This window comes from Sminthopsis crassicaudata, chromosome 3 (genome assembly GCF_048593235.1).
Source record: "Sminthopsis crassicaudata isolate SCR6 chromosome 3, ASM4859323v1, whole genome shotgun sequence".
Lineage (NCBI taxonomy): Eukaryota > Metazoa > Chordata > Mammalia > Dasyuromorphia > Dasyuridae > Sminthopsis > Sminthopsis crassicaudata.
In genome coordinates this window covers 336,608,166-336,622,846 of record NC_133619.1, presented here as the reverse complement: position 1 = coordinate 336,622,846, position 14,681 = coordinate 336,608,166, and the positions used below count along the sequence as shown (strand labels likewise).

At 37.5% G+C, this 14,681-nt stretch overlaps 1 protein-coding gene across 1 annotated transcript in view; it reads right to left on the bottom strand.

Annotated features, from left to right (window-relative positions):
- LOC141561646 (uncharacterized) overlaps nt 1-14,681 on the bottom strand; it is a 612,565-nt gene that overhangs the window by 238,150 nt on the left and 359,734 nt on the right. The gene's annotated exons all lie outside the window — the stretch shown is intronic.

Here is a 14,681-nt window from a genome sequence, read left to right as displayed (position 1 = left end):
CTTATCATCTTTTTCTTGCTTTTTATTTTTCCTCATATTTTGGCAGTTTGTTCCAATTACTTAATTTATCTCCCAAGGGAATATCTATCGGTATTTTCTGATATTTTTCTCATTTCTCTCCGCGAGGGCTGGCTGGGACTAGGCCACACCCATTGAATTTGGAAGGAGTTTAACAGACTCCTAAACGCCCAAACACGCTAACAGTCGCCTGTTAACTCAGTCACCCAGGAAGGCCTAGCTCTCTTCCTGTCTACCGTCTACAGCCCCCTCCAGAACCTATAACTAGACTCAAGGGGCTTCACAGGACGCTTACCTCTGGGTTGCTGCGCAACAAATTACTTGACTGATCTGTCCTCCACCAACCGGTTGGGATTTTCACCGCGGAGTTTCCGTTGCTTTTCTCTAAGTTTCTCCACTTCGGGTCCACTCTACGTCAGGGAGCAAGGAGAAGCCCCTGGAAGCTGGCGGGCTGCCTAAATCAAGGCAGGGCGCCATCCCACTAGCACCCAGGAGTTCACTTACTCACCGAGTAAAGGATCCGGACTAGCCCCCAAACTGTGTGGTACGGAAATGGTGAGGGATCACCATTTAATAAAAAAAGCTGGAGAGAGCTCTAGAGAAAAGCAAAGTTTATTGTACATTCTCGCGAGAAGGGCGTCCCACTCTTCGAGTAGACTATCGAAGAGAGGAAGCGCCTCCTGTGGGCAGGACAGCACCTTTAATCCCTAACGCAAAACGCCCCCTCCCACCACTGACCCTCATCCTCATTGGCTGAGAGTCTTACATTCTAAACGCGAGATCTACCCATGAAATTGAACTTGACCAATAAGTACATAGTTGCCCATATTTGGATGAAATAGGGAGATGTCATAGGAGGGCAAGGCAATGCCCTTCAGAGTCCTTCAGGCCTACTCGAACTCTGAAGTAGATGAAGCCTTATGTTTTCACAACTGTCTTGAAAGATCTCACCTCATCTCATTCAATAGCAATTCAGTCTCAAGACATCCACCCAGATGATCTGAATACACTGAGGCAGCCAGAAATGAGAAATGAGACAACCATACTTGCAGATATGTAAATAGATAGACACCATTCTCCTGTTCCTCAATATCAGCAAGACATACATGGGACAGCCGTCTCATTAAATGCAGGTCTCATGGTACAGCTGGGGTTTATAACATCAGTAGCTATTTCTAGTTAGATTCATAATTACTTGTAGTAATATCTTATTGAGAGTATGTGGCCATTGGTGGCCAATGCCATGTTATGACTGCTATAGTTCATTTCAATATTTTAGGTGATAATCATGTATTAATTTTTGGATTAAGACTAAATAATAGACCAAGGCCCTGCACATAAGTAGAACTATTTATTATTAATTATATGCTGAAACTTCCAGTTCTAGGCAGCTAAGTGGTACAGTGGATAGAGAATTAGGCCTGAAGTCAGAAAAACTCATTTTCTTGAGTTAAAATTACTCAGATACCTGGGCAAGTTATTCAGTTTCTGTTATTCTGTTCCTCTCAGTTTACTTATCTGTAAAGTGACCCCAATAAAGAAGTGGCACTTAATTTAAGTGTATTAGAGGGTATTGTGACCTTTTAGCTTTCATGACAAGTTAGTATTTTAAAGTATAATTTTTTAAAGTTCTGAGGTCCTACCTTAACTCTCATCAAATTGGCAAAGCTAACAGAAAAGGAAAATGATACTTGTTAGACTAGGCTATGTATGCTGAGCCGAAGAAGAACACTAAAGTACTGTAGAAACAATACTAATTAGTACTGTTTTACTAGTGTACTGTCATTAAAGTGTGCACGGCTCTTTGGTCTGAGGATACAAGTTCTGGACCAGCACAGAAGCCAAGGGCTAAGGTCCTTCCACAGGCCTACATGGACTCAGAGGGGAGAGGGACCAATAGCTAAGTCTCTTAGATTTTGTGAGTGAAGAAGTCCTATCACCAGAGCAGTGAGCATGTGGAGAAGGGGCTAGGCTGTGTTGACTCAGCCTTTATAAAAATACATCCAATTTCATTACATGGCCAGTGGGAAAGGGCTCCTACATGATTAACAGATGGGGACCAGTTACAGAATGATTAGATGTTCTATAACTCCACAATCTAGCTAAGACCCTTCCTTTATGTGTCATTATGACTCAGCTGGAAGCAAGTCCTCAGCCTGTCCATGTGGGGAAGTTGCAAAGACCCAGAGAATGAAGCATCAGTAATGGGATCCCTTTCAGTGACATTAGACATCCAACAGCATGAACCCGTTTTTAGCCTTTATTGTTGTTTGGAGAAGCGAGATCTCCTTGTTCCAAAAGCATTTCTGCAAAGTTTTGACTCATTTGTGATGTGCTCTGATGAGATCTATTAGTTCTCTTCCTCTTTATTTGACAGATGTGAAGCAAGAAATGATAAGATTATGTACACTGCAGGTTCATTATCTGTATCTGATGTTTTTGCTTAATTGTTTTTCTTTGTCACAGGATAAATAACTTTTGAAAAGACAAATTAAACTTTTTTAATTAAAAAAAATCCTTTTTCTTCTTTTTGGCAAGGAACTATTCATATTTGTTTTGGGGGTTTGTGTATGTGTGTGTGTGGGGGTGTATGTGTAAGAGTGTTTTGAGACAATCTGGGTTAAGTGACTTGCCCAGAGTCACACAGCTAGTAAATGTCTGAGACCACCTTTAAACTCAGTTCCTCCTGATGTCAAGGTCTGTGTCAAGGTCTGTGTTCTATCCACTACACTACTTAGCTACCACAGAATGTTCATTTTTCTACAGATATTTAAGGTGTAGGCCTTGTGTTTAGATACTATTTTATGAATTTTTGTCAGGATATATTTCAAATCTGTTATGTTCTATTTTTGTCTTTCCACAAGTGTGCATTAAAATATTGCAAAGATATCAATGGCTTTAAATATAGTCCTCCCATTGAATTCTGCACTCAGAATGCTAACGTTATTTAGTGATAAGTTTTTCTTAGATAGCTTTATCCTCAGTGTATCTTCCCTGGAGGAAGTCAAAGAAATTATAAGTTCATTGCTTCAGTTTGACCACTGGCTTAAAGTTTGAAATCTCCAGTTTTTATTTGCCTCTTCCTCCCTTCTTTTCCTTACCATTCCTTATAACGTCACCACTTCCTAACAAGGCAAAAACAAATATCAGAGGCTGACCTTTCTATAGAATCCAGAAAAAGATTGTAGTACAAGCAAAAAAATAAGGGAAGATTTTGATTCAAAAAATAAAATTTGGGTAAGTAAAAATGAGAGCAAAGGGTATTCTAAACTATTCAGACATCATGACCACAGGCAGAGAGGTGAGGATCATCATGTGATGGAGAACAGTTAAGAAACTAGAGAGAAAGATTTATTTTGGGAAGTAGTGAGAAATAATTTGGGGCAGCTAAGTATCACAGTAGATAGAGCTTGGGTCTGGAGTCAGGAAAACCTAAAATTAAATTTAGCCTTAGACTCTTACTAGTTGTGTGATCTTGGACAAGCCATTTAATCCTAACTGCTTCAGTTTCCTCATATGTCAAATAACTAATTTTGAACTACTAAAAGTGATGTCTTAGCAAGATTAATACAGTGCTTGATGAACTATAAAACACTACATATGTTTAAATCAGAATTATTTTAAAGGTTACCTCTAACTTGAGTATTTCTGTACTCCAGTCCTAAATTTGATTAAATTTCCCATTTCCCATTTTGTTCAGGAACACAACGCCTTTCCCAATAGTCTCCCTTCTCCTTAACCTCCAAGAATAAGGCAGTTTTGACAGATCCCAGAGGTGGAGGTTGGCTTCCCCCAAAACAGAGGAGTTTCCCCTTTTTATAATCTTCTTCCCTTTTTTTTCAGAATTACACTTTGCAAAATAAGTAAAACAACAGGAAGTTCCAGGGCTTCCTCTCTTGGGTATTCAACCACCATAAAGTGCTTACCACAATGATAACTGTAGCAGAAGAGAAAAACACACCCACCACACACAAAAAAACAAGACCCTTTTCTTGACTCTTCCTCCCTCCCTCTTATGCCTGAGGCCTTGATGCAGGGCTGTTCAGGCCAATTAAGACAACCTCAACCCTTGGATCAGATCGCTAAGAGTGTGCAGGAGGCAGCTTGAACCAGAGTCAATTATTAAATTTTCAGCCTGACCATTTACACTTCAGAAATGAACAAACACTACAAATCAGGGGCTTGATTTATTGTGATGATTATTCAGACTCAAGATTAATAATGAAAATTAATCCTGAAAGTGTGTTCTGAACACACTATTTTTTAGAGAGCCTTTTGTTAAGGCTACCAAAACATCACTGACATGTGCTGCATATGGCACCCTCATGAAATTAGGATTTATATTATTCCCCTCTCAATAGGGAATGCACTCAGGATATCCTTCCAAATAGGAAAATCTGCAAATAATGTGATATATTTTATGTCCATTCTCAAGGAACCATATTATCTATTTTTTGAGCTCTACCTAGGTGATAGAAGGGATTTGTACTGGATTTGTACTTTATCTCCTTTTTTTTTTTATCCAGGCTTTCTGGCAACAAAAAGTTGTAGTGGTGGGCGTGGAAAAGGACTAAATTGGAATCACATATCCAATGCAATGCTCTGGCCTTCACACTCTCACAAATGGATGATTTTTAAACTAAATTGAATTTCATTTAATACCCAAAGGATTGCTGTCTAAATTACTTTTTTTTTTTTTTTTTTTTTTTTTTTTTTTTTTTTTGCTGAGGCAATTGGAGTTAAGCTACTTGGCCAGGGTCACACAGTTAGGAAGTATTAAGTGTCTGAGGTCAAATTTGAACTCAGATCCTCCTGACTTCAGGGCTGTGCTCTATCCACTGTGCCACCTAGCTGTCCCCAACATTGTCTAAATGACTAAACTGACAAAATGTTTATGTTTCTGATTTAGAGTCACATATGAACCCAGTATAGCACAGTGGTAATATCAATAGACTTGAAATTGGTTTAAAGGGTATCATTATCACCACTATCCCATATGAGAGTAATTACTGGATAAATAACTGAACCTTCTTCTGATCTGTAAAGTGGGGATAACACCTACATAAAGTGGTGTGGATATAACAGAGCTTTACCCATGTCACATGAGATTTACCATATGACAAAAGGCAAGGCTCTACTTCTGGGAGAATACATCCTGCGCCCCTACTGCATGAGGGGAGTTTGATCTGTTTAATTTGACCCTTTCAGTTTGGGGATCAGGAGGTATAATTCCCAAATTCAGACCCTCTGAAAGTTGTCTGGCTTCCCAAAGTTACCCTGAGAGTGCAGAAACTTTAACTAGCCTAGACTCTTGCTTCCAGGACCACCATTACTCTAGCTCCTAGTCAGAGACTACATTGTCTGTGCCCAGAATTTTAAAAGGACAAACAAAATATACCAAAGCCCCATGCACATTTCTTTAGATTACAGGGCCTGAAGATAGTGGAAAAGTAGCCCTCCCCACTTACCTAGCTTAAATTCTACTGCCCATGCTGTGAACAAACAGGACCTAAAACCCTGGGTACTGCCAGAAAGAGGAAGCCTATTTGAGTTACCTGGCCAATGGAAAGAAGCAAATCCCTACCCTTCCCATAGGAGATGACTTGGGTGGCCATATCAAAATGCTGTAACATGGGCCAAGTATTTTAGAGACTTTAAAGTTCTGTAGATATACAGGCTGGTAATGTCACACATAGGGTTAATCACTGGTGTAAATCAATATAGATTTTGGGCTTCCAATTAAAATCTGAGGAAGGATGCCCTAACTTGGTTACCAATCCATCAAGTAAACAAAAGGGTTTTATTGAGTTGCTACTACTGGAGCTACTACTCTAGACTCATGACTCCGTCATTCATACAGAACAAGCACAAGAAATGGTCTTGTTTCAAGGATGGTCCACAGAGCACTAGTCTTAGAATCAGGAAGGCTCATCTTCCTGAGTTCAAACCTGGATCACTTTTGAACCGAGTGATCCTGGACATGTTACTTCACCCTGTTTGCCTCAGATTTTCTTATCCATAAAATGAGTTGGAGAAGGAAATGACAAACCATTTCAGTATTCTTCCATACTCTCCCAAACCCCCCCCCAAAAAAATAGGGTCATGAATCAGACAAGATTGAAAGAATTCAACAACAAAAAGAAGGAATAAGTAGACAACTAGGGTTATGAAGACAATACTAGTCATAGGCACCAAAACTTAGATTCAAATCTTAGTCTCAGATTTTTCCAGAGAACCTGAGAAAGGTTTACATTATGTATTCTTCAATGACTTAATTTCTTTTGCCTCCAGGAATATTCCCTATCTTCCTGTCATCGAAAGGGAAAGTCTGTGCAGCTACACAGTCCTTCCCCAAACTCTATCTGAGATTGTAGGGCCAAGTTGTGCAGACTCTAGCAAGACAAGCTACTGGTTATGAAAGGCCTTTGTACATCTGAATTGTCAGTATTAAGATAATAATTAAATCTATGTTATCAAGACAGAGAGAATAGGAAAAGGGGGGAGGGAGAGGAAGGGAATTCATGCATGAAACAAAGAGAGACAGAAAGAAGGAGGGAGGGAGGGAGGGAGGGAGAGAGGATGGGATGAAGAGAAACAGAGACAGAGATAGAGAGAGGCAAAGAGAAAAGACAGAGAACAGAGACAGAAAGACAGAAAGAGAGAGAAAGAGAGAGGGAGAGGGAGAGAGACAAAGAGACAGAGAGACAAAGAGACAGAGAGAGAGAGACAGAGGCAGAGAGAGAGGGAAAGAGAGAGAAGGAAGAGAGAGGGAGGGGGAAAGAGAGAGAGAGAAAGAGAGGAAGGGAGAGAGGGAGGGAGGGAGTGACGGAAGGAGACAAAATCGAGGGGAGAAGAGAGTCCAGAAGAAAGCCTTAGGGTACACTTAAAGTTAGGAAGTGTGACTGGTTGATGTACTAGCAAAGAAGGCTGAGAAGGGGATATCAGATAGGTAGGAGGAGAGCCAAGAAAGAACAATGTCATAGAAATCCAGAATGGATTTCATATCTATTCTTTGAATATACATTTATTAAGTGCTGGGATCGAAGCTATATCCTCTATATATGCTATATCCTATATATGTGCTAAGCACCAAGCATGCAAAAAAAGGTAAAAGACCGTCCCTTTTTTCAATCTAATAGGGAAGGTAATGTCCAAAATATTATGTGACTATGTACAAATAAGCTATCTACTAGAAAAATAATCCTGTTCCCATAAAAAGGGGAGGGGGATTATTGAGGACCACGCCTAAGTGTGGAGCCCAGAAAGCCTGTAAAGGGCTAAAGGAGACTGTACCATTAAGGGGCAGGTTGATGCTCTGAAAGCCCCCCAGCTGTGAATCATAATACACTTGAAGACTTGGAAATAAGCCTTTACAGATGTTGCCTGTGAATTGGGAATAAAATAAATTGGAGGCAAGAGGGAAGAGGAAGGAAATCAGAGAATGGAACTGTCTCTCAGCCTCCTTGAATCATCATCATCATCCTCTCATATAAAGAAATCCATTCTGCTGCTCAGAATTAGATCCCCAGCAGCCATGTCTCCCGTAACAGACGATAAATTAAAGACAATCAGCAGGGAAAGGCACTGGAATTAAAAGGGATCAGGAAGGGGTTGCAGTAGCAGATGGGATTTTAGCTGAGACTTGAAGGAAGCCAGAGAAGTCAGCAGAGCTGAAGATGGAGAGCACTCTAAGCATAATGGACAGCCCGTGCAAGTCCCCAGAGAGAAGATGGAGAAAAAAGAAGGATTGCAGTGCCCTGAGATAGTAGGATTTATATAAGGTGTATTTAAAAAAAAAAAAAAAAGTATAAGGAGAGCCAGGTTTTTAAAGGCTTTGAGCACCATACAGAGGATTTAACATTTAATTCAGGAAATAATAGGGAGTACTGGAATTTATTGCTTCAGTCAGTTAATAGTTAAGTGCCTACTATGTGTCAGACATTGTATTGGGCATTGTAAGCACTGGGGACATAAAAAAAAAGAGAGAGAGAGAAAAGACAGCCCCTCTCTCAGCAAGAGACAACAAGCAAAGAAACATGGACAAATTATATACAAGATAAATTGGAAAATAATTGAGAGGGAAGTCACTAGAATTAAAAGGGGTTGGGAAAGGCTTCCTTCTTGTAGAACATGAGATTTTAGTTGTGACTTAAAGGAAGCCATGAGGGGAGATGAGAAGAGACTGAGGAATGTGAGAGGCTTGTGCTTCAGGAAGATCACTGGCCGCTGCAGTGGGACTCGTGGCAGGGAGACCAAGCAGTGGGTTATTCCCCTAGTTCAGGGTTCAATTCAGTTCCAGTTGATCAATGATGGAAACAACTACACCCAGCGAAGGAACACTGGGAAGTGAATGTAAATTGTTAGCACTACTGTTTATCTTCCCAGCTTACTTATACCTTCGGAATCCAATGAAAATATATGTCATTCATTGAATTGTACATAGAGAGTTGGAAACTCTCAGAAAGCATGTTGTCTCTTTGCTGAGTGACCCTGGGCAAGTCACTTAACCCCAGCCTCAGGGGGGAAAAAAAGAAAATTAGGCTCAGGAAGTACTTAAGCTCCTTTGAAGATGAAATGTTCAGCATGATCTGGGGTTTGAACTCTAGTCTGAGTTAAGGGGAGAGAGTTCACCTGAATTGTACCCATTATATATAAGACTGTGATTCACATGAATATGATTCAAGGTAGACAAAATTTGAACCCAGAACTGAAATTTGAAATCAGCATTAAAAAGATACCTGTATTTATGGTTGTGATTTTTGTCTGCGTTTTTTTTTTTGTTTGTTTGTTTTGTTTTTTTGGCTCTTTAATGGAATAAGTTTTGCTCTCCAAACTAGTATCTAGACTATGAAGTTTTTTTCAAATTGAGACAAAAAGTAAAGTGACTATTTTCCAAGTTGTGCAAGTTTATGTGAACATTTTACCATTTATTCACTATCAAGATAGTAGGAGATACTCTGTTTTGCAGAGCTAAAGGCCAGTAAGCAAGCTCAAAAATCACATAATTATCCTATTGCTTTGATCAGCACCAGGTGTTCTCTGAACTTGAACAAGCATCAGAAGAGCTCTGACTAGAAAAGCTCTGTCCATGAAGCCGTGCTATGAATCACTTGTCTTATTGTTGTTATTACCTCTTCTAGCCACTGGGACCCTCCATTAGGAGTGAGGCGGCACATATGTTTAATTTGCTTTCTTGCTTGCCATTTCCCTCACTTTGAAATTAAAGTTCTGTTTGATTCCCAATTCTCCTGTTTCTAGCCTACTCTCTTCTGTTCCAGCCAGTCACAGGTTAGGGGCAACAAGAATTCATTCATTCATTTTTGTTGTTGCTGCTGAGGCAATTGGGGTTAAGTGACTTGCCCAGGGTCACACAGCCAGGAAGTGTTAAGTGTCTAAAAACACATTTGAACTCAGGTCCTCCTGACTTCAGGGCTAGCATTCTAACCACTGAACCATCTAGCTGCCCCCAAAATTTATTAAAAGACAACCACATGCCAGTTACTATATTAAGTGCTAGGGATACAAATATGAAGAATGAGAAATTAATATTTCCCATTGAGCTTACATTCTCATTGAAGAAACAAATGGTTCAAATAGAAATATATACATGCTATGTATATATATATATGTAGCATAAAGTTAATATTTATTTATATGTACATATATTCAAAGTGATTAATCAATCAGTTAATATTATATTAAATACCTACTATGTGCCCAGCACTGTACTAAGCACTTGGGGATACATCAAGGAGTTTACAATGTAATAAAGGGAATACAATATGCAAATGCATATACAAAGTAAGCTATATGCAGGATACATTGTTGTTGTCCAGTTGTTTCAATTGGGGTTTTCTTAACAATATTGGAGTTGTTTGTCATTTTCTTCTTCTTCGATTCATTTTATAGATGAGAAGTTGAGGCACACAGGGTAAAGCGATTTGCCCGGAGTCTTGTTAAGTGTCTGAGGCCAGATTTGGACTCAGGAAGATGAGTCTTCCCACTCTGGACCTGGTACTCTATCCACTGCTACTTTTAGTGGCCCTATTAGCTATGCATAAAAAATATTAGCCTAGGAGCAGGATGAAGGATGGATTGGCAAATATTTGAAGTCATTCATGTGTGAGAAGAAATTACTTATTTTTATTATCCATCAAAGGGCAGAAGGAGAAGCAGTGGATTGAAGAAAATTAGGCTCAGGCAGTACTTAAGCTCCTTTGAAGATGAAATGTTCAGCATGATCTGGGGTTTGAACTAATGCAATCTCAGTGCAAATCTCTCTACAATGTGCCTTTGGCGTAATTATCCAGCCTTCATCCAAAGACTTTTAGAGTTAAAGAAGAGGACCTGCTTTCTCTGGCGCTACCCACTCCACTTTTGTATTGTTCTTATTGCCATGTTTTCATTTACATTAATTCCAAATCTGCCTCATTGCATCTTCAATCCACTTTGGATCATGGCTAACTCAGGTGATACTAGGCCCTTCATTTTGGTACTGTATTCACTATAAGAAGTTCTGTAGTGATTCTTAAAGTAGATGATGACTAATAGAAGGAATAACCCAACTCTGGATTTGTTTGCCAAAAGACTTTGACCTTCAAGAAGTTATTTAAACAGTAAAGTGACAAGGTGAAAGGGAAGTGCTAATTTAGTGATCTCATAAAATGCTTCATATTTTGATATTTTAAGTATTAATCTCCTAGTAATGACAGCAGTTCTAAGATCTTATTTTGTGATTAAGTCTTTGTGAATTTATGTTTATGTCTTTTGTGTTTTAAGCATTTTTTTTGGTGGAGTAAATGAATATCTGTCCTATATCTGATCTACAATGAACATTGAAGACCTTCCTACTTCATTTTGGAGAAATCTTAGACATGAGCCAAATTTAAGCTTTAAGTTATTTTCCCTGGAGCTTAAAACATAGAAATAAAGAGCCAAAAAGCAGGAGGAATATAGTCTGACTCTTCTCTTTAAAAATTACTCTGTTACAGGGTTGAACTTCATCAGCATACTTGAATATAGAGCTAGACTCTTTTAGAAGGAGAAAGTGAGTGTCCGAACTACTAAACTAAGCAGCAAGGTTTAATTGTTACACATATTATAAAAATCATTTTATAAACAAAACAAAATTTGTTCATTTAGATTTTTTAAAATATAGGTTGTTGGTTTCCTGTTGGTTTTTATTGCAATATTCTTCAATACCCAGCAGTAAACAGCTTAAGACTGTTAAATGCCACTTACACTAGCTTGCTTGATGGAAGTGTTCCCAATGCTTATCACTGAAAACACACAAGAAGAAATACAAATGTGAATCTCAGGGGGGGAAAAGAATCTTTGAGAAACACATTAGAACACATAACTTTATAGTATTTGAGAACATCATGGAAATTTTCTTTTCTAGTTTTCTGCCTTCTAGGGAAAAAAAAGTTCTGGCCACTTTAAAAAATAATAATTTCCATATAACTCCTTTGATTTCACTAAACTCTTCTCCAAAATATGCATCTCTCATCACTTCCTCCTTTTGAAGATTCACAAATTTTAATGCTGCAAATCATCTAAGCACCACTGTCTGACAACATACATACTTTATGCACAATTCACATGAATGCACAAATAACCCTAGTGGATTTCTGCTTCAGTAATCCTTGAAAAGTTATTTTTCACATTAAAAAAAATTAATTTGTGAATTCATGTGAATTAAATGTGAAAAAATTTCACATTAAAAAAAAGCTTGAATCATTTTGATTCAACATTTTAACAAAATTTTTCACTAATCTAAATGTAAGGTGCAATGGCAGTAAAATAAATAAATAAATAAATAAAAACAAAAAAACAGCACTTTTTTTCTCTCTCTCTCTCTCTCTCTCTCTCTTTTTTTTTTAAAGACTAAACAGTGGTTTACCACATTTTTATTTCCTGAAATCAGTTTTTTTTCTCTAAGGCTAGTGTTTTTTAAAAAATATGTTTTTGTGGGGTTTTTTTCTGTATATGCTGTTCCATTCACAAAAAAGCATCAGTACTTAGTATATCCAAATCATAATCCAAATTTAAAAAAAAAAACAATAACTTTCAGATTCCCCAGAGAAATTCTAAGAATACATTTTCATACTCAATACTTCTCAGGAAAAGTTTTATGTTTCAAACACTATTTTTTATTTTTCTTGTAGGAAATGCTCCCCTTTTAGCACAGAAGCTAAAATCTCAGCTTGATTCTGGTATAAATTAAAAGATTTGGATTATTAAATATGGATCTGAGGAAGGAAATGATGCTTCAAAAGAAAGATTATCATCTTTTATCCCATCATGCTGAATGTTATCAGTATGACCAGGATTTTCAGATATCTTCTTCATTCAAATTTCAAGTTTCTTGTGATTTCAGTATAGGTAATTCATCACTGTTTTTAAAAAGGTCTTACAACTAAATATTCAGATTTTGTATATGCTTAGACTAGAGGCAATCTTTGATATATTTATTAAAAATAACAAGTTGTCAAATTTTTTTTTTGTTTTCTCCAATTAATTGGAATTATCAAATGACATGTGAATAGAGTCACCCACCTAAAAGACTAACATAAGAATTGGAAACTGAGGGGATACCCATCAATTGGAGAACTGCTAAACAAGTTATGGTATATGAATGTAGAATACTATGGTGCTATAAAAAATGATAAAAGGAATGATTTCAGAAAAACCTGGGTAAACTTGTAGAAATTGATATAAAGTAAAGTAAGTAAAACCAGGAATATTGTAAAACAAAATCAATTGTGAAAGACTTAATGACTCCCATCAATAGAGTGATCAATCACAATTCCAATGGATTCATGATGAAAAATGCTATCTACCTCCAGATATAGAACTAATGGGCTCAGCATTCAGACTGAAGTATTTTTTTCCACTTTCTTTTTCTTGCTTTTTTTCCCCAGAACATGACCAACATAGAAAAATGTTTTTGTATATTTATAAATGTTACACATTATAGACCATTTTCTTCTGTTTCTCATTAGCCTTTTACCTTTCACCCTCTTTCCTATTGCCCTTCTCCCAAAGGAAGAGAAAAACAAGAGCTCCAATTGATTGTCAATGAGGAACTGCTTCTGATTTTCCCTGAAACCTTGTGATTACTGAAATTGAGATTATAATAAATGTGCTGAACAGACATACTGAAAATGCAAGTCATTCTCCAGGGTGACTTTAAGTTATGTTCCTCACCCTTCTGAGAAATCCCACAAGAAGAAAAGAAAGGAGGAGGGAAAGTGGTGGTAATAATGGGTATGAAGATTTGGGGATCTGCTGTTTAGGGAAGCTTTCTCTTTCTAATCCTACTATCTATTCCTTCTTTCTGAGATACCTCTCTTCAAATGCCTTTGTTATAATGCTGCAAAGGTGGTCTCTATAAGGTGTAATATCTACTATACAACCTAACTGAACTCTTCCATTTGCCTGTTATAATGCCCAGAATTTCCACTATTAGAGTCATTACTTTATATTCATAGGATAATTGATTTAAAACTGTCAGGGAAGTAGACTATTTCATTTTATAAATGAGGACACAGAATCCCCTAGAAGTGAAGTGACTATCCTGAAGTGTTCTAATCCACTGGAGAAGCAATGTGATATATTGGGAAGAAAAACAGATTTAGAATGAGACAATAGAACTACTTGAATATAAGGAACCATGTTATATAATACCATATAATAAATTCCTTTTATTCAAATTTCCAATTAGAAAACTCAAGTCACCCATATTTTTTCTCTCTCACATACCTACATAATAATGATCTTCCAAAAAAGATCTACTCTGATCCTCCCAAAAAACCCTGCTCTGTTCTTTGTCCTGTATTCCCCAAAATCTAAAAAAGGAGAGATGTACTCTTGATTAATGTCTCTGGGATAAAAAATGGAATAATCTGTTAACCTTTTTATTAGCAGACAATATGCCCCTGATAATAAATGTCATCTTGCTCAGAGGTGTTGGAATGACCCTGAGTTCTTTAAGTGGAACACAAACCTTAGCAGGAACACAAACCATGATGAAAAGGCTTCACATATGGCATCAGCAACAAAAGGAACCTGCTTTGTAAAGAATAGCCTGACAATATAAGGAGAGTAATCACTCTATACATGCAATTATTGTTAACATTTAGAAAGTGCTTACTGCGTACCAGGCACTGTGCTAAGTATTTTTACAAATATTATTTTATTTGATCCTCATGACAATCCTGGGAAGCAGGCACTAACATTATTCCCATTTTACAGTTGAGGAAACTGGTAAACTGAAATAGTTACTTGCTCAAGGTGCCATTGATAGTATGTAGGAGAATTGGGATTTAGAATCAGATACTCTGACTTCAAATTCAGCATTCATTTCATGACACCTGAAATCTGGACCATTATAAATAAACAGGAATTTACTGATGAGGTTAAGATTGATTTTGTATCATTTATTTATTGATCCTATTTTACAATTAATTGATTTTATCCTGTAACTGCTTAAGTGATGGTTCTTTGTCTCTGAACTTGTTCAGAATTCAGCTGGTCTGGGAGCTAAATTTAAAAATCCAGCTCTCCCTAACACTCACCTATCTACTCTTGCCTCAAGGAATTTAGCTTACCTTGGGGGATGTGTGTGCACATAAGGGAATAGGCTCTGATTCTTTACTTTT